At 40.0% G+C, this 27,093-nt stretch overlaps 1 long non-coding RNA gene across 1 annotated transcript in view; it reads right to left on the bottom strand.

The window, feature by feature from the left end:
- Positions 1–1,265: 1,265 nt before the first annotated feature.
- LOC112549190 overlaps positions 1,266–27,093 on the bottom strand; it is a 41,631-nt gene continuing 15,803 nt past the window's right edge. Inside the window, exons 2-4 of the long non-coding RNA XR_003092541.1 lie at positions 10,457–10,572; positions 8,459–8,552; positions 1,266–7,111 (exon numbers count right to left, since the gene is read on the bottom strand). This is a non-coding gene — a long non-coding RNA (uncharacterized LOC112549190). The remainder of the gene's footprint in view (positions 7,112–8,458; positions 8,553–10,456; positions 10,573–27,093) is intronic.

Here is a 27,093-nt window from a genome sequence, read left to right as displayed (position 1 = left end):
CTTGATTGAAGGCATTAACTTTTATTTTATTAACTTTTTAATGCCCTTCAAGAAGAGAGGGTGCTCTCGTGGACTTGCTTTCCCCACCCCCTAGGATGGTTGCCCTGGGGATGTTGCTCCTTCTAGGCTTTAAGTAGCAGCTGGCTGTGATTAAGAGGATTGTGAGGATCATGGCTTGATTAACTTTCAGCTGCTATTGGTTTGCTTAAGTTCCTGCAAAAGAATTAATCTTTTGGTTCGGCTAAATGTTGAACTCTAATGGATACCAGACCCTCTGGGCCCACCCAGAGTACAGAGTGCCAGGACCCCCATTTTAACATATTAAAGCTCTGATGCTATTGTCCTTTCAACAGTTAAACTCCCATGGTAGCTAAAGGGTATTTTGCCTTTGTTTGGACTACAGATTTTGCCTCCATAAGTATTACACCTATTCCCATCTGCCTATCTTTCTATCAACCATGTACCCATCAATCTTTCTTTCTTCTTATCAACCCTTTTCTTCTATCTTTTTACTTTTATATGTAAAGTGACATTTGACATTTTATTTTAACCAAAAGGAGTCAGGCTGTGTCCTTTATTAATCACGAGATCTTTCCATTAAGGTTAATAGAACTTAAGCATCTGTTTAAGCCATGTGCTTTTTTTTTTTTTTTTAAAGAACATGTTTTAGATTAGGCATTGGCTTCTTGGCCAACAGTGCAGATCTTCGTTTCAGAACAGGCACCTGATCTAAAACCACTGAAGTCATTTCATTGAGTCTAGAAGAAGAAGAAGAAAAAGAAACAGGGTCTCCAGAATTCAGAGAATTATATGGTGCCTTTCTGCTCTTTTTTCAGAGCATGGAGGAGACAAGAGCCTCAGCAAACACTGACTGATGGTAAGACAGGAAAGTTTATACAACTTCACGATGACAAAATTCTCACTAACCAATCACAGTCTAGGACTGGACAGACTGTCAGTGGATGGCATTGCAAGATCCCCACCCAGGGGGTCACAACCAGCAAACATGACACCCACCCTAATCTAGTTCCCCCAAATTGTAGACTGAAACCCAGTCTCAACAAGTTAGGCATCTGGATGTGCCAGTTTGATTGGCTTGTGCCTCATGTCATCTTCTTGCTGGAATAAACAAGTTTAAAAGGCTTTCAAGTCAGGAAAGCAACATTTCATGCTTACTTTGCAAAGGTGGAAACCAATGGAGAAATTAGCGATATGGACTGTTCTTTCAGTTTGGATATGGAAATTCACTACTTTGCAGTGGACCAGCAAATTTAATCATGGATGATTTAACTATTGACAGAACCCGGAAGACTGAGCTACAAACCGGAGAAATGGAACTTTTTATTTGTCTAAACCGAAACAGCGAGGAAGGAAGAGAATGGGGAGGGGTGTCTTCTTGTAACATTGTCTCAGCAACTGACACAATATGACATTTTATTTGTATTGGAAGGATACAATCAGGGCATGTTTGAAAAGCACAGAGCGGCATAGGGGAGTTATTCTATTTTAGGTATTGACTAATAGAAAATGACAGACTGAACCTTGCTGCTTAAGTCTACGCTATGCTTTGCATTATTGTCCTGATTAAATTTGGCTCCCTTTACAAGTAGTCAGCCTTTGACAAGTTTGACTGCATCTCTGCCAACAGTTGAAAGGCTGAATTCCTGGAGCTTATGGATATGCAACGATGCTAAGGACCTTGAGAGATTAAAAATGGTGTTGACTTCTATAACCAATAGCATATAGCATGCATGTAGTGCTGTAGTTCAAGTCCAATTTACTGGGATCACCATTCACTTACAGGGCACTGAAGAACGATTCTCCTTCATTGTAGAAATCGCTAGATGAAATTCTCTGTCCTGCGTTATGCAAGAGGTCATACTATATTATCACAGTGGTGCTTTCTGGTCTGGAAATATATACATGTATGAAGAAGCAGATATGTTGCTGTGGCCTCTGTGTGTTGGGGAGGAAGGGGGGTATCAAATACAAATCCAACCAAGTCAACTACAACACACAACACCATAACCCAACCCATGCAAGTTGGTGCAGCAGCCATCATGTAGTTTTCCGTGTGCCTTCCCAGTTGGGTGGATTGATGGCCATTTCATTTTTAAGGCTTATTCATACAGCACCTTTTTTCTGCAGTCCAAAGTTAATTTCAACTAACCAGCCTGAAATGGGGCTGGGAGGCAGGGCTTGGTGAACACAGTACAAAACTCTGGCAAACATCTTGTTAGAGTTCTCTGTATAAGGGCCACTGGTGGCATATGGTGCGTGTCTCCTCTCCAGGGCAGGTTCAAAAGGAAAAAACAAACTTCACCTTTTGGAATGTAACCAGCAGATGAAAACAAATTAACTTTTTTTTTCAGTTGTATATTTTAACCCAATGTCTGTTTTAACGTCCTGTTTTACAGCTTTCTATGATGAATTCCTTGGGTTGCCACCTCCCTCTGAGCTGGACTGTTCCAAGTCAACTTCTTCATTAATCATAGCCACGGCACGTTGCTTAGAGTTTTCCAATGCGCAGAACCCTCTTCCAGGCTTGGAGCCCCACTTGTTGCAACAAACACGTTGGAAGCTGTGTTTGCTTTGCGTGTCAGACATTGTTAGCATTTGATTTGGTGGCCTCTCCTGTGAAGTACAACCATCAGGCTCAGATTTCCGTTTCATCATGGAAGTGACAACATGCTGTTGAATTTTAAGTGAGTGCCTGGTATGTCTGGAGTTTTACAGATATTCGATTCTGTTAAGCTCAAATTCAAAAGGTCTGTGCATTTTAGAAAAGTCTTTTTTCCTCCTTATTCTTCTTTTACCACCAGTTTAGGATCAGTAAAACAAAAAAACCCCAAACAAACAACAGTGACTGAATTTGGTCCAATTTTCTAAAGAAATCTCTTTCACAATTTAAAACTGTAAAACTCAGTACTTCAGTGGTCTTGGATAAAAGAGATGCTAATGCAAAGATAAATAATATACACGCTCATACACAATGTATATAGACCCCGAGTTTGCATTCCAAAAGCCCTTGAGAGATTCTTATTGATGGCTATATATGCAGGACTAAAAGAAACCATATAGTGCATCACTACTTTAGCTAGTTATTTTATTTTCATATTACCAAACTTCCTCCAGAGATCAAGAAACCAAATTAATTTGAGACAATGGCACTACTTACAAGAGGCTAAACAGCATTTGGAATTACAACTGCCTCCTCCTCTTTTATACACCTGTAACTTTAAATATGAATAAATAAATTTGTCTCCCTTGAATGGTGCACTAGCTATACCATTCAGCTACATAGTTTGCACTAACCATGTGTGATATTGCAAAAGGAGCTTGAAAATATGCTATCACATGTACAGAGATGAATGTTTTCAGGTCTTTCCTTAAAAAAAAGATACCATTTGAATTCTGAGGTGCCATGTTTCACTTCTCAAGGTAATTTCTATACAATAAAAAAGCAGGCAAAAAAAATGTTCTTTTCAATGACATAAATAGTTTTTCTATGATATTTTTCAGGCCTCCTGCTCAATCGTTTGTTATACTGAAACCAGCTTGTTAGACCAATACTCCTAATGTCACCCAAAGATGCACACAAACATTTATGTACAAAGCCTGGACAGAATGAGTCTTCTCCAGAATGAAGACTCCTACAGAGTCTTTAGGAGTCTGCAGTCCTGCAGAATTAACACCATGAATCTCCTTTCTGTCTGAACACTGAAATGCAACATGTTTTAACATACAAGGACAGCATTTTCAAGCTTTTAATGAAGCTGTGGTGGTTAGTTCAGGTTGATTTCCAGCCTACTTCTGACATAGCTACAAGCCAGATCCCCTACAATCTAATTTATGTCTCATCATGGACACTACCACTATGCCATATTTGCTGTCACATTTATTGGAGTAAATGATTTAAAGCATAACCAGCAACATTTAATCACCAGGCAGAACGAATTAGAAACATAACCCGGTTTCAAAAATATGCTGCTGTGGCTCTTCAAGCTCTTGAGAAAGGTGGAGCCCAATTGACATTTGGGGCAGTTAAAAAAATATGTGCTGGGATAGTCAGAGCTAAACTGTTGGGATAAAACCAGCAAAGTCAATCAATATTTACACCAGCTAAGAGAAAGGACCAGTCTTGTCATAGCATTGGCAAGAAAAAGCTCATGCCTCTTTGCAAACACTTAAGTGTCACTCTTTGTCAACAGGTGTCAGGAGAAAAGAGCCTGAAAGCTTCAACTGCAGATAAGACTTCACACCCTGGCTAAGTACTGACCGTCAAAAAGCCTGTGGTTGAATCGATTCAAACTTGGCAGGTTAGTGTAAGTGTGTAGATTGAACCAATAAGCCAGTGAACAGACATCCACTTTTGATCCCAGAAATGCAGTCCCCCGCCTGTAGTGGCCCAGGCCAGAAGCCGGGGGGCGCTAGAGTATGCCTCCCTACTCAGTGGAATTTAAACCAAGGCTAACCTGCCCACCCACTGAGGTGGGGTTTGTGGGGGAAGTGCAAAGCATCCTGGGATGCTGGGGGACTGGGAGTTAACTTCAGTCTAGAGGGCCTTAACTTGAATCTGAAAGGGATCTGGGACAGAAGTTCAATAGACCAATTTAACCTAAATCAGTTAAGTCTGATACTGTATCCACCCAGGTTTACCTTAAACTGGTTTTAGCCATTTTGAAAGTGGTTTATGTGCACTGAACTTATGTTGTATTACAGATTTGAATCGGTTTCAAATCACTTATACCAGTTTGGGGGTCATTTCTGTCCCTAGCCCCTGATTTCAGAGGAGCAGAAATACATGTTTTCATGTATTTTTAATGAAGAAAAGAATATATTAGACAGGCTATTGCAAAATGATGAACTGCAATAGTTCTGAGGATAGGCCAAGTAAAATTTAGTAAATGTCTAAGTGATTTAGGTATCCTAAGTCTCTTTGACTTCCCTTTGGATTTCAGTCCCTAAGTCACTAAGGTGCTTTGGATAATTTTATCTTTTTTTAATTCATATACATTTCAAAGGGGAGGCACAATTCCCTCTTAAAGACGTTGGTGCAAACTTTACTCTCCAAACCAAACTCTCAGTGACATTACACGTGTGAGCAGACCTGGAACAGACACAACTTACACATCTTAACTGACCTAAATAAAAAGAATGAACTCTAATTAAACTAGCTGAGTTTCTTTTTCACTTCACTGTGTTGCAGCAGTTATTAGTATCACAGCAAGTAGGAATCAGGACAAAGTTATGCTCTGTGTTACAAAGTGCTGGAAGCAACAACAAAAATCCATGTGAAGCTTTGCCTTTAAGAAGGAAAAAATCATCATTAGGAAATGATCATAAAATCATACAAAATGAAGGCAGGAAGGGACCTCAGGAGGTCACATCTAGTCCAACCCCCTGCTCAAAGCAGGACCAGCCCCACCTACGATCCTTCTTTGTAGTAAATGGTATCAAGATTGAAGCCAGTGAAGTAATCAAGTTGTTATTTATGGGCCGCACAGATGTAAATGAGAACAGAATAACTATTGTAGGGTTATTACATGTTATGGAATTTCAGAAGGTGAAAAAATAAACTCAATTTTGAGGTACAACTGTAACTTGTGAGAAATCAATTAGCTAGTAGCATATGAAGTGACATCACATTCGGAAGGTCTGTTCCTGGTGACTGCAAGGCTTTGCAGCATATTCTTGGCTCACAAGAAGCTGCATGTACTATTTCTTTAAGTTTCTAGCAGAAAGATGGGTGGTGAAGCAGAAAGAGGGAGTGCCATTAGAGTTAGTCGTTCTCACTAAGTCCTCTTTATAGTGCTAAACTTATTTCGGTGATTCTGTTATGCTGCCAGGATTGGTGCTACGTGTCACTTTTCATGTTCACAGACACGTGCCATTCTAGGATTGATTCACTACTGAAAAGATTGTAGAACTGAGCAGAATCCCAGTTTCACTAAAAAATGAGCAATAGATTTCTGTGGGGTTGTCAGGTTATGAGCCTGGCAGGCTTCGGCTCATTACACCTAACATAATGGATGGCAATTAGAATTCTAAATCAATTATATAATTAATATATCTAATACATAAGACAGTAGGCATATCTATTCTGATGTACACAAAAAATACTTAAGAAGGCTTATCTACCTCATCTTTCAAGCCTTCCTTTCTCGAAAAACAAGAGACACCTCCACCAGTTCCTGACCCAGGATCCAGTCCTGAAAAATAATAAAATATTTTGAGTTCCTCTTTTAGGGTGCATTTTTTCTCGTAAAAATAATAAATGTCAATATCTAAACCACATTTAGATATTTTATTTGATCTTAGGCCTGCCAACTAAAACAACTTTCCGTGTCTTTATATGAAGGTACTTCACTATTTTAAAATAAATATTTAAATACAACTTTATAGGGAAAAAAATATTCCTGTGGTTAAATGAGATGCTCTGGAAAAATGAAGGCTGGTCCTCAGAAGGCATGTGGCAGCGGTATGCTTTCCTGTTCTTAATTCGGTTAATTCAGGATTAAAGTACAAAATTCATGGAGTTTCATAGATTCATAGAGGTGTAGGACTGGAAGGGTTCTTTAGTTATTTTAACTTGTAGATGCAATCCAAGGCCAAACAAAGTAAAGTTCGCCATTTTCTCTGTTTTCCAGTTGATCACATAACACAGTTCTGCCCTTACCCCATTTGAAGAACTCCAAGTGACATGTTTAAAAGAGGGATCATAGATCTGGAAGAACAGGAAGAATTTTGCTTTGCATTTTTCACAATCACATCTGTCAACTCATTTGTGATGATCCTGGCTTCCAGAATTGTTTGGCTTCTCATCTTCCTCCAGGGATCAAGATCAAATGAAAGAAATGAGGAATATTGGATAGAATTCGAATTCTGGGGCCCCGTTCTTCACACAAACCGTTCCAGTAACTAATAAAAATCTTCAGAGGCAGGACTGCTCCAACTAGCCAACCAAACGTCAGTTAAATTGGCAATGTGATCCATTACGTGAGTGCTGCCTTGGGAGTCAGAAAAACTAGGTGCAGCTCTTGATTCTTTCATTGTCTTGATGAGTAGCTGTATAAGTCATTTAGCTTTTTTTTGGCTCAGCTTTTCCTATCTGAAAAAAAAAAAGAATAAACCATCTTTTACTCTGTAAAGGTCTATGATATGCTTACATGGACACCCCTCTAACAGAGTTCTTGTATTATTATCACCAACAAAATGCCTTATTGGAGTATTATTGAGAATTATCAAATATATAGTTTCAATTGGTTCTTAACACAAGTACTTTCTTTAGCAACAAAATTTACTGCCCTCCACTGCCCTCCATGTCCAAAGCCCATTGTAATGGAAGTCTTCTCCTTGATTATTCTGGGTGTGTCTACACGTTCATTAATGCATCATAATTACAGCATATTAAGTTTAGTACCTGTAGTAACAGGTACTAACTTAATGTACCATAATCAGCACTACTGAGCATTAGTGATAAATGCATTTTTTGTGACGCTTAATTGCCATTGGAGTAATCTACTGCATTAGCATGGTTTTTGCCAGCCACTAATATTCAGTAGAATTAGTCCAATGGGCATTAAGCATCTTGTGTAGTTGCACCCACTGAATCTTTTCCTTAGAAGAAGCATTTTCTTAAATGATATCTTGGAAGATGATAGATCTTTTCCTACAAATGAGTCTTTTAATAAAGTCACAGAAAAGGGAAAAAACAGAACACGCATGAAAATGCAACCTAAATTGCCTCTACATTGATTATTTTTCAAACCTATTCATCAGTCAGTAGAATCCACATGCTGTCTAAATTTCTAAATTGTGTAATAATCTCCATAATGGATTTAGGCCTGGATGTTGGTCCTTGGTTGGACAAACTCATCTGTCTCTACTAGTTTCAGTGAATTTGATAACTCATATTACTGTGTAATATGTAAAGCTGCAATTATTGGAATCATTTGTCTACAAGGAAGCTTGCTGAGATGTCAGAAGTGTGACTTGTGTTCCTATGAATCCAAAATCCCTTTGAACTCTAATGGGATGATTTTCATTGACTTCAAATCAGTGACTGCAGAAGACAGAAATTTCAGTTTTCAGGTGACATGACTTTGCCCTCAATGCGTGGATCTAAAATTGCTTATTTCTCACCCAGGCAACCTGCCTTTTCAGATTATCTCCCCCTGCTTCAAGAAAACCAGATACTGATCACTGAATTCATTACCTGTTATCTTGGTTGAAGAAACAAAAATATCTCAGCTTGAATTGGATATGGTTCTTTTAAGTAATATAGTATCAGCTTTCAGTGCTGGAATCCCTTTCACGGCAGTGGTACTAAAGGATAACCCATATTTCTCTTTTCTACTTTGTATGAAAAAACAATATTTTCCCTTAGGCACTGTGGCGAGCTTGAGGTAGCAAATCACACATTACTGAATTTTTAAACTTTATCCTCACAGCCTACCTTTATATTACCATTCTTCCACTCCCAGTGAATCACACGTCCATTGTTTTACCAGCCAGCTTATTTGATCATCGAGGCAGATAAATGGTTTCTGCTGATATATCAAACAAAGGGTAAATTAAAGAAAAGGCAGGGTAAACAATACAGTAAAGCACAATTTCCTCTCCTCCACAGGAGCAGAATGAGGGGCTCTCTCTTTTGCTCAGTCTCAGCGCATAAGTGCAAATTCTGAACTGCTCACTGAAGTCAATGAGAGTCGAACATGTACATGGAGGGGAACTAGACACTTCAAGAATATGCCTTTTAAATGGGAAAATAGGCTTTTTCTTTCCATTTTTTCCTCATCTGATTTACTTTTGCTGTTTCATTTTAGGTTATTTCTATTGTTTGTTTTTAAAACAATAAGAGTATAAGGCAATAAAACCTTGGACTGATGATTCAGAGCAAAATAAGGCTGCATACAGACATTAAGGTTCTCCTGGGAGAGTCGCTGCTCTCCCAGGAAAAACTATAGCTATAAGCATCTTTATCACTGAGTAAAAATGGCTGCTCCAGGAGGAAAATAACCTGGGAACAACCAGGGTTAAACCGATTCCAGGAGAATTTCTCCTGTACGAGTGAATGTCTGGACATGCTCAGACACTAAGTGGTCTAGATGAACCAATTGTTAACAGCAGTGGTGGCAGTAGCAGTCCCTCAACACGATGGTGACAGAGAAGATGCTTGCATGTCTTAGTTTAATATGAGGATGTCAGTGCGTATCAGCAACCACACAATACTTTGTGGAAAAGAAACCTTAAGCTGATGACAAACCGGACAACCAGAGCACTAGTACCTAGCTTTCAAAAGGGATCTAATGAGTTGCGTAAATGAATAATTCAATATGAGCCCTGACTGACATGATGAAGAGAGTCGGTATAACATTAATGCATATGTCCATCTAGACTAATGGAAAGACCAAGGTCCACCTTGGCCTTTCTGTCTAGTTCTCCAGCTCTATGCAAATCCATTCTGATGAAGTAGGCTGTAGCCTATGAAAGCTCATGTCTCTCTGTATAAGTTAGTCTATAAGGTCCCACCCTGCCCTGCCTTCTGCCTAACAGAATAACACAGTTAATTAGTTCATATTTCCTGTATCCAAACTAGGTCAACAATTTGTAGAGCCCAGATATTCAGCTTATCAACATAAAATGATTAATTGTCTTCACTGGAAATGTAACAGTGAAGTTGAGGATCTGTTCAGCTGAGGATGTGCTCCCTGGACTTGAGAAGAGAATCAGAGACAAATTGATTTACACAGCTTCAGACTGGTGTATTTCCACTGACTTTAGTAGAATTACTAGTATGTCAACCGGAGGAAAACTTGACTCACTGAAATTACCCATATAGCAAAACCTGGCGCTTACTTATTATGCCTGGATTATTTCTGGGATTTGAGGTATATTTTGGATAGACTGAACAAACATCCCTGTGCCTTGATGATAAGCATGGCTGACCTTGGACTAACTTTATGCACCTGAGCAAAAGTTTTTATGTGAAGGGAAAGAAGCAGAATAAATTGTGTTTATACATGTCTGATAGGTGGATTTTCAATCTCTTTTTATGAAGGTAGCAATGTACGGAGCCCTACCAGTGACCTTAACCTAACCAGAGAGAACCTATTCCTCTTGGGTGAAGGGTAATTCAGATTCCATGCTAAGTGAGCCCTGACCTTTCCCTCGACAGAGATGGATGCCAAGCTGTGCTAATTATGTGTGGCGGTTTTGTGTTGTGGACCTGCACCCCAAGCACTAACCAGGGACTAGCAAAATCATTTCCCACTCAGACAGTGCTTGATCCATTGTACCTGAGATACCTGCCACTTCACTTGCCAACCGCTTAGATCTCCAGGGCATGGCATACTGTATGCTCTTGCCAGGCCTCTTCTCCATGCACCATCACAAACAGTGAGTATCACTGAGCCGAAAAACACACATGCACACACACATACACACTCACACAGTTGTAGTTGGCTGAGATCCAGACGTGGGGAAAGCTACATCATTGCACACTAAGCAGATGGATAAGACGACAAAAACATGGAATCGCTGAGGTTGCCATTACTGTAGAGAAAGCTAAAAAGACAGAAGTTAATATACTTTTTGATACATCTATCCTATATACACATATTATTTTGTAGAGAAAGATGCAAATCCTATCAGCATACAAGGAGGAATCTATATAGGGAACAAGAAAGGGAGAGAACTGAGTTAACTAGCTGGAAGTGAGAACCTGTCATTTTTTAATCCAAATGATCCCATCACCAGAACGGAAAGAGGTTTTCAGTTCAGTTTTTTCCCATTATCTGCATCGGGATGGTACTTTTTGAACTTTGCTTCTTGCTTTTGGTTGCATTGCTCAGCAAGACAAAATAACCGCACATGGGTCTGGTTGATTTTCAGTGACAAGGGCTACCAAAGTCACAGTCGTTGCTCTTCAGGTTGTGGCTTCATTTCTTCTACAGATGAGGCCCGTGCTATAAACTAGTGACCCCTTTGCTAGTAAAACCACTGCATATGCAGTAAAGTACAGCTGAGCAGCATATAATGAAGTTGATGCTTTCCAGTTTGGGATATCACCTAAAGGTGAGGTGCCCCCATCCCAGCACATGACTTGCCCTCTGTGTTTTATAAACGGTATGAGACAACCTTCGCTGACTCTCAGGGCAGGTACAGCAGCATGTTGTTCAGGTGTCTTTTGGTGCAACGTGGAGGAATGGCATAACTACATTCAAACAACCCCCCTCCCCAACCTGAAAGAAAACATTTTGACTGAACAAATGGGAGGAAGGTAGGGGGACCCTTCTCTGGAGCACCCTGGCTGACTTTAATCCCGGCAGGATGCAGTTTATAATTTAACAAGGCATGAATTTAAATACATTAAGAGCTAAACAAAACACTGGGAGAATTGGAGAGGTGAAAAGTCACTGCCCCTCCTTGTCCTGCTGTCTTCTTTTTGTTGGCTGCTGGGCTGGGAGACACAAAATAAAACTGAGCAACATAACCTGTCTGAGTTTTATTCAAATAAGCCAATTAAAACATCAAGTTGAAATGTCAGCGAACATGTTATGGCCACTCAGGAATTAAAGCAGGAAGGCATCTGTCTGTCTTCACCACAAAGCATTGAAGATTTTTAATTTCACTTCTGTAAAAACGATGACATTAGATTACAGCCATGAAAAACACCATCTGCAATGTGCCCTGACTGGCTGGCTGTCATCAGCTGTTGCTTTTTCGTGAAACTAGATTAAGTTAAACACCGTTTTCATTCTCAGGAACAATTTATCACAGAGTGTCTCTTTCTCCAAGGTGCGTGCTGTCTACCTCGTGCAGTAGACACGGTGTGCTGGTCCAGAATTGTTGGCTGGTCAAATTCAGCCTAATTCCCTTGGCTTCTCTGGCCTACACCGAGGCAGGATCTCACTCCACTTGTACTCCTTACTGCAGCATTTTTAGACTGCAAACATCTTCGTGGACCACTTGATGTTTGGATAGCAAGCCGAAGACAGAAAAGCTCTTGTGGGTGTCAACTCTAATCCTTCAAGGGGCTTTAAGTGCCGTTCAGCTCATCATAGATTCATAGATTTTAAAGCCAGAAGAGACCATTATAATCATCTAGTCTACATAACACAGACCACAGATTTTCACCCATGAATTCCAGCATCGGGCTTATACATGAGTGGGAGCACAATTTTATTTGTTATTTTTATTTATTGGCCTCACTTTTTCCTTTTGAGGACAGCTGAATATGAAATCCTGAGTAATCACCTAGAGAAAATCAGATAGTTGGGGATACCGTATGTCTATGCCATGAATGCAAGAATATGGAAAGAGAAGACAAAATATGCAAAGTATGCATTTTTGGCACTACTATGCAAAAATGTAGAGAGGAAAAGAGGAGGCTGGTAAAATTAATCAGACTGAAGGAACACAACATATTGATGGAAGTGAAAGGATTGTCCAGGGGTTAAAGTACTGGTTTGAAACTTTGAATATAAAGATCCAGCTCTCTGATCTATCAGAGATTCTCTCTGTGGCCGTAGGCCAGCCACTTTGTCTGTTGTGCCACATGCAATATCTGTAAAATAGAGGTTAATAGAGCTCCACAGAAGTGGTCTTAGGATAAATACTGGTACATTAAAGGATGTGAGTCTGTAGAAGGAGGGCCCTGAGACCCCACATGTGGGTACAGGGGAGGGTCATTAATCCTCCAGGCCCCTCTGCTCTAGTTGAAAGGGTGGTGGGTAGCTAAACTCTAACCAGCCCAAGACTGGAGAATGGGCCAATAACTACAGACACTTCAATTATGGTTCAAAGAAATGGTATATGAATAAACAACTCATCAACTCTATACACAACGAGATACACTTCCAAATACAAGATACCAAATACAAGGTATACCAACAAATCAACTAACACAAGATAACGAGACGATAGAGCAATCTCACGCTCTCCCTTCCCACAGGCACCACTTACACGTACACAGAGCTGCCCCCCCAGCACATATTCACAACACAACAGAGATCTTGGCCTCCCCCAGTTCTCACTCCACATACGCACAACACAACAAAGATGTTGCATCCCCTGCCCCCCAGCCCTCACTCCACATATGCACAACACAACAGAGATCTTGGCCCCTCTGGCCCTCACTCCACATATCCACAACACAATGGAGATCTTGGCCTCCCCCAACTCTCACTTCACATACACACAACGCAACGGAGATCTTGGCCTCCCAGGCTCTCACTCCACATGCACAAAAACTAACAAACATCACCTTCTTACAAACCAGTGTCTCACAGACCTTTAGTGCCCCACACCCTCACATGCATGATCACACCTTCACGCCGACTTGAGCACACACTCAAGCTCAAGTCGACTTGAGCACTTGAGCACACTCACCATACCATACCATTCAATCCTACTTGGGCACCAAGTTTGGGAATGGGATCCCTTTTATACAATCCAGTCACACCATCTCTGTCAATTATTGACAGAAGCAATCAAATGCTTGTGCACACGGTCCTGCACTCGTGCACATAGCACGCCACCGTTTCACACAGCACTCAATCGGTCAGTCACATAAATGTACTCTTTCCACCTCACACTGTTCCCATCACAGTGTGGGTCTCACTGAGTATGCCCATTCCTAGAAAGTAGGTCCTGGTATAAGAGTTCAGTCTTTCCAGCAAGTTCTGACTTACTGAACTGAAAACTAAAACCTGTGGCCTACAAGTAGAGTTGGGCATGAAATATGAATCACATTTTGCAAGGAGTCTTGAGGCTTGGATATTTGTTTTCTTTTCAGTATGGAACCACCATAAAGCTCTGACTTGGACAAATCAACATTTGATGATGGGAAAATGTTAAGTTGAAACATTTCTGACTCGCTCCAACCTTGAGGAAATGAAATGCACTTTAGTATTTGGCAATCCAATGGCCATTTACTTGCTGAAACTAGATCTATTAGTCCATTCCCTTTTTATTTGAAGGACATTATAAGTTGTTTTGTTACTTTAGAGAGAGTTAGAGTGAAGTTATTACTGTGATGGGCCATTATGTAAGAGGCAAGGATTTCTTAGGGTGATCTCTTTTACTGGACCAACTACATAGTTAAGAAAACACATTGCCCTATGAATTCCTTGTGTTTCACACTATTTTGAAGACAAATTAATCCAGTCTAATCTTTATCTGTCTGCATCCTTTACTTGTATATTTTATAAATATGTGCAAATGGAAACCAATTCTTTTAGATGCCGTGGTAAACAAGTATAAAGAGGAAAAAAATCCAAAATGTGTCCATAGTCCACATTTGCAAAGTGCAAGTCTATGTTCTTCAATTGCAATGACGGGCAGCTATAAAAGAGATATATGTTCAATGCAGCTGGCATCTCAGGAGCTAGTGTTCTTTTGTCTGGACCAATGAGAAGTACAAATAACAATTTGGAAGAGCTCCTGGTACACTGTATCTGATACTTTGGTAAAGTTTGCAGAGGAAAGGACTGTACTCATTTGTTTCTGGAGTTCAGTCCTTATTACTCTAAAGTTGTAAGTGCTCAGTTGGTAGCAGTCTTGCTTCTGGCCTCATAACAAGCCACGGGCTCAGGTCCAGGCCTCGCATGAATACACAGTACTGGCTTGAAGGGGGAATAAGATGTGTGCTGTACAGACAGGGATGCTATTCATTAGGTGAGGCATTAAAAGGGGAGTGACTATGGATCCTAGCCTTAATCCACTGAGCCAAGGCAGCAGATCCAGTGATGTATTAGAGAAGCACAAGGACCCCACTTCATTTCCCTAAATGCTATTCCTGCTCTCACCCAAACAGGCTGTAATGGCCATGTACTAGGACTCCTAGCTCCCTTTTGGCTTCTCCACTGCTCCATTAGTGATGGCCAGTTAGCTCAGCTCCTGATGGGGCACTTCCCCTCTTTCAGGGAAGGATGAAATCAAGCAGGAAGTCTCTCTCAAGCACAATGACATTTAGCGGTCAACTGAAATACGGCAAATGAAGTCCTTGATCAGAATGGCTAAGCCAAATCTAAGCAGGAGAGAGCCAGCAAGAGTCAGACCTATGCAGCCATGCCTCTAAGGCATGTCTCTTTTTTACAAGCCAGTTTGCCTCTATTAGGTTACTTTGATTCCTACTTCCGGGCACCAAAGCAAATTAATTTCCAGCCATTGGGGTTTCCATTTTGTTTGCCCGGTCATTCTTCCACAGGGGAACTGCCCTCCTTGGCTCCTGACAGTCTACTTCCAGAAAGGCCACGTTGCTACCTGGCAAAACCATCTTGCTCCACCTTACATCTTCCCAGTGCATAATGACACATAACCAAAGCAGGAGGGAGGCTGGGGTGCCGAGGGCGCTAAGACACACGGTTGATAGCCCAGAGGTCACAATTTCAAGGCCATAGCAGAAGCACTCAAGGTGCCTGTCAGATTCCAATGAATATCTGCAAATTCTGCTAAATACCTTGTCACAAGGACACAAAAAAGGAAAGGACCAAGGCAGGGGAAAATGAAGCAAACACGCTGATATTAGAAAACAGAACCACGTTGTGTCATGTCCCTCCCTGACCAGTGAAAGGCTGGAGTACTCAATCCAGCTGTTGTTATTATTTAATTCATTATGTATGGACAGTTTGTGCTTCATCTGGGTCTAGTGCATTTGGCTGCAGGAAAGGGAAGAAGAACCTTACCGTCACATCCATCTTTCCCTCTTGCCCCTTAGTGTAGCTGAAGAAAGTGTATACAGTTCTTAGTGCTGCGGCCCTGGAACCAGGTTACATGCTGTGCCCTCACTAGCGCCAGTACAAAGTTCACAGTACATGGAAAGTTGATCAAATGCAAATATTAGCACTACTTATGCATTCAGCACACTCTTTGCATTGGTGTGGGAGAATGGAAAACCAGGCCTTTCCACAGTGGTTATGGCTAAGAACCTACGTTAAAAAAAACACGCCCAAGGGAAGCTGTTTATCCTCCACCCAAAAATCAGCTTTACTGATCCTGCAAAACCTATGGATCTACAGCATAGGAACTAGGTTACGTACTCTTGAGCACTTTCTGTTGGGGTCCTATCTATCAGCTACTCACATGACTAAAAATATAAACCATTCCTTTTACAGTTATCTTTCAGGCCTAATAAAATACGAGCTAAAGCTGTGAACAAATGTAGGCCTCAGTGCTGCTGGGAATCTGGCCTGCTAATTAAAAGGCAATCATTTTGTCTATCAGTGGAGGAAGGGACAGGGGGAAACTTGAGAGAAAAAGGCTTCCTCCTTCCACCTCCCTCCCTTGCCAATAATGATATCAGCAGCTGCAACTGAGAGACACTCTGAGCCAGTCAAGCGATCTCACAATCCTTGGGGATCACAGCTGTAGAAATGTTCCCTGCTGTGATTTGTCCTCTGTTAGATGAAGAATATATCTTGATAGATAAAGAGGCATGTCTATACGTTTTCTCTCGGTATATAGTTTCAATTTGTCTTGAAACTTTCACAACAGCAATTTTTGAACGAGGCCTTAGGTAAATAGTGAAAAAAAGGCGCTGAGAATTCTTCTGAAAATTTAAGGTTCTTGTTATTACAGAGGCAGAGCACTTGGTTTCAAATGATGGTTTAAAATTCTGCATTGAGATTTTATGAGCTCATCAATGGAATGAACTTTTACCGTGAGATCAAGTGAGCTTTCCAACATCCTAGGAAGGCCAAAGACAGTAAATGGTGCTCAGCTCATGACACTGGCTCCTAAACATGCATTGCTCTCTGAATTCATGGAAGTATTGCTGTACCGTTGCTCAAAGTTATTGGGGTTTCCCTATGGGACCATATGTAGAGCTGCTTGGGGGGAAAAAAAAAGACTACTGAAATTTTCCAACAGAAATAGCACATTTTTTTCTATCCAAATATATCACCTTTTTTTAATCAGCTCTAGTCATGTATGACTCATTAGCTCTATGCTGCACATGCTCCTCTAGTGGCTGGTCTTTGGACAAGATAAAAACCTACTACTGCTACCAGCAAGGTGTAGTACTCCTTAAGTTCACACGGCAGAGGACTGCGGTTAGCTGCTGAAAGACACAAATTTTGTTCCTACTGATGATCCATGGATAGTGGCCAGTCTCACATGCAGTCCTCTAGATACAGAGGTCCTACTGCTGCATAGGTATAGTGGATATTTATATTATCCAGATCCTTGCAAGGCCACACCACAACCCTGTTAACAGATAGAGTATTGACAATTAAGGTTCAATTGGAAGGTATTCGCATCCAGTCAATCACTGTGGCTCGTTGACCATGGCATAAATTAAATGATAGTGATTACAATTAATTGCATTATGGTGGTACTGAAAGGTCCCAGTGCCCCCTCAAAGTACTTATATTCAGACGTGACAAGCAATAGTGGGAGGGGAACTAGAGGTGCAGGGAGGTAAAGTGACTTTCCCAACACAACTTAGCAGGTCAGTAGTAGAGCAAGGAAGAGAATCCAAATATCCCAGCTACCCCATCCAACTCCCTATCCTCTAGACAACACCAGCAATTTCCTTTTATTTGCATCTCATACGGACAAGCTCTGCATTCATTCATCCTTAATGTCAAACAGGCCAAAGTGCATCTCCTCTTCTCGCTCTCCCTTGTGTCTATCAAGCAAATTTGCATAAGACAGACACCACAGAAAACATAAGGGAGGAGGATACATCCTATCAAAATGACACTATAATGCTGGAATAAAAGGAGAGAGAAGGGCATCCAAGGAAAAAGACCCAAGAATGCAGCTTCTTAGTTCGATAAGGCTGGTAGGAAAATTTTGAAAAGTAAATGGCAGTACATTGAAAAATATAATGGAAAACTGCATAGGCAGCATGGGCAAAAAGCATTGTCTGAACCCAACTCAGATGTTTCACACAATTTACAAACTAGGCAAACAAACCAGCTATTTTCTGATCTTCAAAAAGATTGAGTTACAAGCATGGAACGGATGTGACCTAGGGCGTTCCCTCTACTCCAGAATTTCCTGTGCAAACACGATTGACCATATTTTTGGAGGAGTGTGCAAAAAACAGTTGATGTCTGCAATAATTACAGTGTGTCAGGAAAAAAAAAATTAAAATTTGCAATTCTCCACATCCTGAGCAAAAAAAAGCAGCACTAATTGCACAGACCCTAAGAACAGAGTAAAATAAACCTGGTGCATCCAAGAGGAAACCGTTCCTTCTAGTTTAAATTTTCTGATGTTAATAGCTGGCAGGATATTTAACTGCCCTCTAAATTATATTAAGAGGAGGTAGATAAAGAATAATCATCTCTTCTACAACCAAATGTTTTGTAGTACTATAGAGAACAGTTATAGATGTTGTAATGCTGGCAGACTTTCGCACCATTGGAAGTTTGAGTTTGGGGTGAAGGAATAATTAATATTAGCCTCATTTGATGGTGAAGAACAAAGAGTGAAATTCAAGCCCATAGAGACATTTCTCACAAGGGAGAAAACCACTCCAAAGGCATAATGAGGTCTTAAATATTGGCTTTGGCCTTCTTCGGGAACTTCTGGTCACAGGTGAATTTCATAAAACTGCATCTTTCTGAGATCATAGAGACATTTGTCATGCACTTAAGACTTCATTATTGTGGATTCTTTAAAGAGACATTAGGATGATGAATGACCCTAGGCCGATATGTAATCAAAGTTCATGGCAAATGGAGTTGGCTGTCATGGGTATCTTGCTTCAAAAGCTGTGGAGAGAAAAGAAATTGGAAACATACCTCAGCACTGTAGTTGGTAATGTAAGCTGGTTGTAAGGAAGGGTCAGTTTTTCCATCACCTTTCTTCCAAGTTACAAACTCATTTATTTATTGTATGCCCTTTGAGAAAGACTGAAAAAATTCAACTCCAGCAGGGAAGAACAGGGGGATTTCTAGGCACCCTCAGACTCATATAATCTTAACAAGATGATTTAAAAACTTGGGATGCAGAACTCCTTCAACGGTGAACTTTAGCAACGAATCACTAACTGGTACACTGGTGTAGGGTGTAGCCGTGTTGGTTTAAGGACATAGGCAGACCAGGCTCTTTGGGTGAATCTGATATCTTTTATTTGACCAACTTAAGGGTTTTTAAAAACCCGAAAGCTTGCTTAAATTTTTTTTCCAACTATTTAAGTTGGTCTAATAAAAGATATCAGATTCACCCAAAGAACCTTGTCTAACGGGTACATTGTAATATAGCAACTCCCTAGTTCCTTAGGTTTGTCCCTACCCTTCAAAGCCTGACTCTGAATTTAAGGAGAGCAACAGGGGGAGAAATCAAATCCCACTGCTTCGGAAGATAAGCACGGGCCGCTCATGCTAACGGAGAACATCGAATATCTACAACTATTTTAGGTTCCTGACACAAGGCTGTAAAATGAAGATTTCATACAGTAGAGTACAGCAGAGGGCAGTGGTACCCTAACACAGGATCCAGCTCAGACCAGTGTTTTGTGCTTCCCGATGATTAGGAAGCAGCAGTTTAGTCTAGACTAGTAATACATTTTAGGGACATGCATATTCCCAACTGTAATATGTGCATTGTACCTTTATCTGCAATAACACTAGGTACTATGTAACATTTCATTTTATTTTTTTAATATAAAGGAATTAATTTTGGACAAAACAAGAACTTGACTCAAGAAGTTTCACTAAAGCTCGGAGAAGCATCTAATAATTTGGGTGCTTCTAAAAACTCCAGGGTCTGGTTGTTTGCATCACTATGTTGACTTCATAACGACTCCAATTACCACCAGTGGAATATCTTTCTGTACCTCTAGAAGCAAGATCTTTTTGATAATGCATTTACTGGATCAACTATATAGTTGGGAGGGCTGGCAGATAAGCTTCTGGGCACAAGGTGCCCTTCTTCGGATCTCTTTCCCACACATGGAGACAGGGCTCTGTTTTGATGCCTATCGGTGACCTGCTGTGTGGCTGAGGATGGTTAAGCATCCCACCCATGCCTCTTTCCACTCCCATCTTTGTCTGGTGTATTTACATAGATTGCAAATGTCATTGGATGAACTAGAATCAGTTTTCCATAAGGAAATGCTGATTCATAGATGCTGGGATCAGAAGACATCTCAACAGGTCACCCAGTCCGATGATAAATAAAAATAAATTCAAATAAATAAAAATGTTTCTCAGAAGCAGATCCATTTTCTCCAAATGGCCACGGTCGTTATGGAAATATTTCACCCCAATCATATTCTTAACGACTCTCGTCTATTCTCACTTAGCAAACCGAAACAGGAAAGGTGAAAGGAAATGGTTTTGCTTCTTGAAACAAAAAGCATCAACCTTCCCACAGGGAAGCATTTCCATAATGTCAAACTGAAATATTTAAATCACAGAAATTCTGATCATTTGATGTTCTTTTCTTTTGTCCAACTTGAAGGGATAAATGAACTTTTGGAATTTTGGATAAAATTCTTAATTCCTATTTTTAGGATTTCCAACCAGGATCTTCTTCAAAGACATGGGCTGTGCCTTATTGCATTTTTTTTTTTTTTTACAGTTTTCCCCCAATTTCTGTTGGGGTTTCAAGGTCCAGTAGCAATACAAGAAATATGTTAATAAATAAAATGCACATAGTGGCAAACAAACCTATTAGGAGGAAATTGTGACTACATTGTTTGGAAAACTACTAGACCAGATAATAAGATGTTATTTTTTTCCCCTTTGACTTGGGTAATTTTGTCCATAAATGTTACATAACTTTCTTGAAAATGGACTTTGAAAACTCATCATTTAATGCCATTTTTGAAAGTTAGCTCCTGTCTCATTTCCTTTTCCCCCCCTTCCTTCCTCTACCTCTTTCTTTTTCCTTTTATTTAAAATCCATCCCCGTGTTTTAAATTACTTACAAGAAATAAAGCAAAAGGGGGGTTGGGTTTGAAATCATTTCAGTGTGACAGGATGAGGTTATTTTATGTATGAGTCTAAATGAGGCTTTAGAAAATGATACGGCATCCCTTAAATGGATCTGCTGTGGTCAAAGACCATTAGGCAATGGAGGAAGATTCCACCGGGACAGCTGAGACCAGACGTCTGAGTCCCAGAGGACTCAGCCCACTGTTTATTTTTCTGCATGGAGAATTAATATATGTATCCATCTTCCACCAGCAGCTCTGAACCAGCGCGCATAAAGGAAACGGAGTGAGCGGGGGGAAAATTGCACATGTGCTTTTTCTTTTTTCTTCTTTTGCGGGGGTTGGGGTGAGGGTTGGAAGTTGGAGTGGCTTTTTTCTTTTCTTTTCCTTTCAGGAAAATATTATTCTTCTTTGCTTTAGGAACTTTTGCTGATTTGGGGGACCCTTCATCTGCCCTGTGAAGGTATCTGCAGATATAGAAGAGGCATGTAAGTTAGGGGGTTTGGCTACTCTGTTTGAAAGATTAATTATTGGCCTTGAAGTGTCAAGTTTGGTTAAAGAGTTTCAAAGACAACAAAAATAATTAGGGAGACACAGACAGGAAACCTAGCTGGTGCCAATAGCAGAAAGTACATGAGTCATGGCGTCAATATGCTATCTGTGACGTGATAAGCTAATTGATTATTAAAACAGAAATACTCCCCACTTCATCTAAGGATAAGATTAGGGCTCTGTTCTATTTCATTTGATGAAGTTTCCTCATTTTCTTTCCTATATCCATTCTTTCCATAGCAAAGAACGTACTGACATCTTACAGGGATGCACGGGAAGGAGAATATGCAGAATAAGGATGAGAAGTTAGATACAAGGACTGATAAGGATGGCTGATAACTGGATTGGTTTTTCACACTGGTCATAGTGTTAAAAAAAAAAACCCAAAACAGGGAGCTAATCATACTAGGACTTCAGTGCAATCTTAGTAATTATATACATCTTCCTTAATTTTGGCTTTGTAATTTTAATTTCTATACAATTCTTGCTTCAATCTTGGCCAATTCCACAAGATGAGGTGGGGGGAAAACCCGAGGCCACTTTTCAACCTTAATAATTTTTAAAAAGATAACTCTTATACTTGTTTAGTATCCTCATTTCCTGTCCACAATTTTTCTATGAAGTTGCATGCTACCACTCCAAATGGTAACTATACATAAGCACTGGACTAAGGGATCCTGTAGCATTTGCAAGATTGTCAAAGAAGGGGCCATTGTAGAGGTGCCATACCTGTAAGATAGCAGGCAAGCAGAAATACTTATGAATGAGCTAAAAGTGATTGTGTATGCTTTTCCTACAAACTTCCTATCTATCTATCTATCTATCTATCGATAGATAGATAGATGTGTGTGTATATATACATAGATAGATAGATACATCTATCTATATATGTAGGAATATATACACACATATATATATGCATATACATATATACATATCTCTCTTTTCCTCTTTATAGAAAAGATATATATATGAAAAGCATATACACATATATTTGTGTGTGTGTGTGTGTGTGTGTGTGTATATATATATATATATATATAGGAAAAGCAAACTGAGGATTCCTATATATATATATATATATATATAGGAAAAGCAAACTGAGGATTGAGGTGGGAAAGGAAGACGGAATTAAAATAAGTCAGCTTTGAATCAGGTCAGCATTTCATGCTTCTTTCATGATTATCATCCAGTGTTGTTCCCTTTCCTGAAAACAGCCTGGATCCACCTTATTATTTGCTTTCATTCAAGGATATTTATATGTAGAATACAAGCAAAAACCCTAATTTCTCCATTTGGGGAAACACTTTTCAATCTAATGATCAACAGACTATATGTCTACTGTAACTGTTCGTCGTTATCTGTCATAGGTTTCTTGATTATACTAGTCTATAATTGACAGAGTGGCACAAAAGTCTTTCCTAACTGGATTCAACTTGTCTTCTGTGGATTTTTGCTTGTCTTTCACTAAGCAGAGTCCAGGTTCCCTCTCTAATCCTATTCTGTTGTGATCAGTTATGTTGCCCTTGTATCTTTGGTCATAAACCATGTGCGTGTGGTAGTGGATGATGCTCTCTCATGGTGTGGAACGTCACTGAGCACGTGCTAATTTGCACCTGGAAGTACCTTGAACTTTTGTGTGGCTAATTTTTCTGAGCCCGGGGCATTTTAAGTGGGTGATTTTTTTTTAAATTATTTTTGATTTTTTGCTCACTATGTTTTGCCCAAACTTAAACACAGTTCTGCTGCCAGTGCAAGGACAGCTGAAAGCACTAGTACCCTAACTGCTTGGTAACAGAAGTGCTCATCCACAAAGCACTTACTCCCGCTCTGCATCACACCAGGCAGTTGCATTAACTCTGTATGAATTCAGAGCCATGGTTTTCAACCTGTGGCCCATGGACCCTCCAGATATCTGCTTAAGGGGCTCATGAAAGATGTTGTGATCAATCAAAAGTATGTGAATACCCACACTTACAATTCAAAGGAATTGTTCCTCCACTTGACATTTTTTAGGGGTCCACAAATGAAAAAAAAAGGTTAAAACAACTGATTTAGAGCATTAGGAGTTATATTTATGCTGGGGGAGGAATTGAACCAGCTGCAGGTGCTTGGTCACAGCGCTCTGTTATATTTTACAAGGGCCTGGATTTCATTCCCAGGTCTAATTCCTTGCTCTAAGGCTAATTGGACTTGTGAATAACCTGAAGGAAGTTTAGTTATTGGTTTTCAGCAACATCTCGATCCATCAAAAGTTCTCTCCTTAGAAGAGACAGTGGCCATGTTAAATGTAAATGATAATGTAATGAAAAATGGCCATGATAAATGTTTTGTGGTCAATGTAACACAATGTCACCCCTCAGCATTACAAAAAAAAAATGTTGTTTCCAAGTTGCATTTGGAAATGAGGCAAACTTTTCAAATTTCATTTTGACATAAATAGCATTTTTGTTGTATTTCCTGTGAAACTAGAGAAGCCCAAGGAAACAGCTTTCCACATTCAGTTTTTGGATTTTTCCCCCCCGTCTTTTTAGAAATACCTATTCATTCTCTTTTCCTCTCCACCGTATGGTAAAGAGGAACACACTTTTCACAACTCTTTACTGTTTGATCACTGAAAAAAACCTGTTGTTTTTTTTTTCCACTTAACAAGAAGAAGAAAAAATAGGAAAATTCAGATTGTCCTAATTGTGCACACTTTAAAAATCTTTTCTATTCTTAACTATGGGTAGACAAGGAGGATTGGGTCAGTAACAGAAAGAGAGGAAGTAATACAAGAAAACCTCAACATTGAAAACGGAAGATAAAACTATTTGCATCTTCCAGAAACTGAAAAACATGCTATTTTAATTTAACATGAAACAACAAGAAGAATCATGTTGGCAGTTCAAAAGAAATTTTGGGGGGGGTTCAAAGTTTCATTTCCTAATCAAAATATATTATGTTTTAAAAAAGCACATTCCCATAGGGTGTGCAACATTTTTTAGCTGAAATTATTTTTTAAAAATACCCTTTTTTGCAGAAAAAGCTGGGCAATTGGTGATTTCACTATAGCATGTAACAAGTAAAGAGCAAGAAGTCAAAACAAAACACTTATTGGATTCATTAAGGTTTTGGATCAGCTTGGTAATGTGAGTTAATAATTCCCATATACGTAAAAAGCAGACAACAAACCATCAGCTGAGCAGCATCTGCTATAATTTGATTTCCTGACTCTCCTGGAAGGTAGCTCGTTGACACAGTCTTCTGATGTGGGTTGTTTTGCACTGTCCCGGGAATTAAAGTTTGTAGTGTAGCAAAAGAATCGCGCTTATTTGATATCTCTTCCTTAGCATCATTTGCAGAAGCTTCTGCTTAAAAAAATGGCATTATAAAAAGATAGCGGTTCTTTGATTAGCAAAAGGTATCTGCAGTCCTCTTTTAGGTAACAAATACTTCTCCAGGATGGGAAGGAGCTGCTGATTTTTGAACGTCCTATGCAAACTGCTGTGTTTTGTGACAAATAGTATGCCAGCTACAATGCAGCCACCACAGTAAATATTCCTCTCTATTGAGCACGCAAAGTTATTTCAATAGACCTCCTCATTTCCATGACTGAAGACATTTAAGCTTCATGTCTACACTGCAAGCCAGAGGTATGATGGCAGCTCCAACTTCTTCGGATGTATGGGCCATGACAGTTTGTGCCCCACTGTGAAAGCTATCACTGAAATGTAAAAAAGATGAGGCACATTTTAAGGACATATTTGGATGCTGCTTTTGGGTAGGAAACTATATACATTGGCCATAGAGCATGGTCAAATACCCAAAACTCTGACCCAAGGGCAGATAGATGGTCCATTGCTCAGCATAGATGGATGCATTTCACTGGTCGATTCGACTTTTGTGGATTTAGCTTTTAATTGCAACGGATTTATTTTGATTGGAGAGCTGGATCAACCCTGCAGTTTGGAAAGTGCTTTAAGATCCTGCCGCATAAAAGCTGTTATATGGGCTGAGTGGAGAATTCATACATATATTGCTTTCCCTCCTGCAGCACACTTGCTTGTTATGTTTTGTGTAAATCTCTCATAATAATCTACCAGGCTTCAAATTAATTAATTGAGTTCAGGCCCTCTTACTTGGCCATGGGGGATCTAACCCGTTGTAGTTGGCTGGCTGCGTGGAGAGGAGACAGGGTGTCAGTGCCATTGGAGTAAAACTGTTCCTTCTGTTTCTCCTTTTCACTATATAAATCACACGTTCCAGAGCTTGGTTGGAAATGAAATAACCCTGTACATCTCTAGCTGCACAGACTGTACTTTTTAGCATTCTGTTACATAAAGAACATGCAAATATATTAACAAGAAAAAAAGCAGAATTTGCCCATTAAGGCCAGTGATTAATGCAGTGTTGAAAGCTCGTTTAAAGGACTATGCATTGCAGCTCACTTGAGAAACAGAAAGAACGGGAACACAAAGTTCACTATTTCTGGATATAAATGAAGTCTGCGTGTCTGTAGAGGGCACTAAAGCTCTTTATGACCCACCTAGTAGGAACGAAAGTAAAGCTGCTCCCTGCATTTTACTATTAAAAAAAAAGAAAAACAAAATTAACCCTCTTTAGAAACAAGTGGAACCACATCAGACCAGAATATTACAGCTTCTCCCCTTTTAACCACTAATAACAGACTGAGCTAATTTCTGTTTTGCTTTGGGGTTTCATTCTTTCATTTCTAAAAAAAAAGTTTAGTAGCATGGAATCCTCTTAGAGCAGCGAATCGATGCGATTCCTTTCAATGCAGAAAAAAATCCTGTCCTCTCAGGATACCCAGTGCGTCTGAGCTACTGACAAATGGCCAATTATCAATCAGGTTGTCACGGCTCAAGTGATGACGGGATGGGCAGAAAGTTTTCTAGACATTGGGAAAAGCTTGAGCCGCTTTGTTTATTTGTGGCACATCTCTGAATTACCCAGTTTTGGCAGGGAGAATAAATGTAGCATAGGATGCTCTAAATAAAGTGACTTTCGTATTATTTCCAGCATGACCAAATGCTGGCAAGACCTGGAAATCTCACAAGAAATCCTGCTCTGGTGAGATTTCCAGCTTGATACATAGACCAAAAAGGAGGGGCTTCAGGTGAACTTTTTTGGAGGCTGGCTCATCTCACGAGACCATGTTCTAGATCTTCAAGACGTGAAATCTCATGGTGTGGCTTGAAGACTGGTTTCACAGCATGCACTACTAATTTACAGTCCAATATACAGGGGAAAGCTCTGTTCTTCAATCAACGCTGTGGCTATCTTATAAGCTACATTGCAGGGGTTCGTGGATATGGGTACAGACAACCTATCGATACAATAAGGGCTAAGAGCAAATTATGCAACACACATTTGTGAAGTGATAGGTCTTTCCACTGAGGTTTGTAGGCTTTCATAGATTCATAGTCTACCTCGGGTAGCGGTTCTGATTCATAGATTCATAGATTCATAGATGCTAGGCTCGGAAGGGACTTCAATAGATCATTGATTCCGACCCCCTGCATAGAACCTCCTCTTGAAGACCCCCAGGGTAGGGGAGAGCACCACCTCCCTTGGGAGCCCGTTCCAGACCTTGGCCACTCTAACTGTGAAGAAGTTCTTCCTAATGTCTAGTCTAAATC

This window comes from Alligator sinensis, unplaced genomic scaffold (assembly GCF_000455745.1).
Source record: "Alligator sinensis unplaced genomic scaffold, ASM45574v1 scaffold282_2, whole genome shotgun sequence".
Classification (NCBI taxonomy): domain Eukaryota; kingdom Metazoa; phylum Chordata; order Crocodylia; family Alligatoridae; genus Alligator; species Alligator sinensis.
The sequence above is the reverse complement of the archived record's forward strand: the minus strand, read 5'-3'. Positions and strand labels throughout refer to the sequence as shown.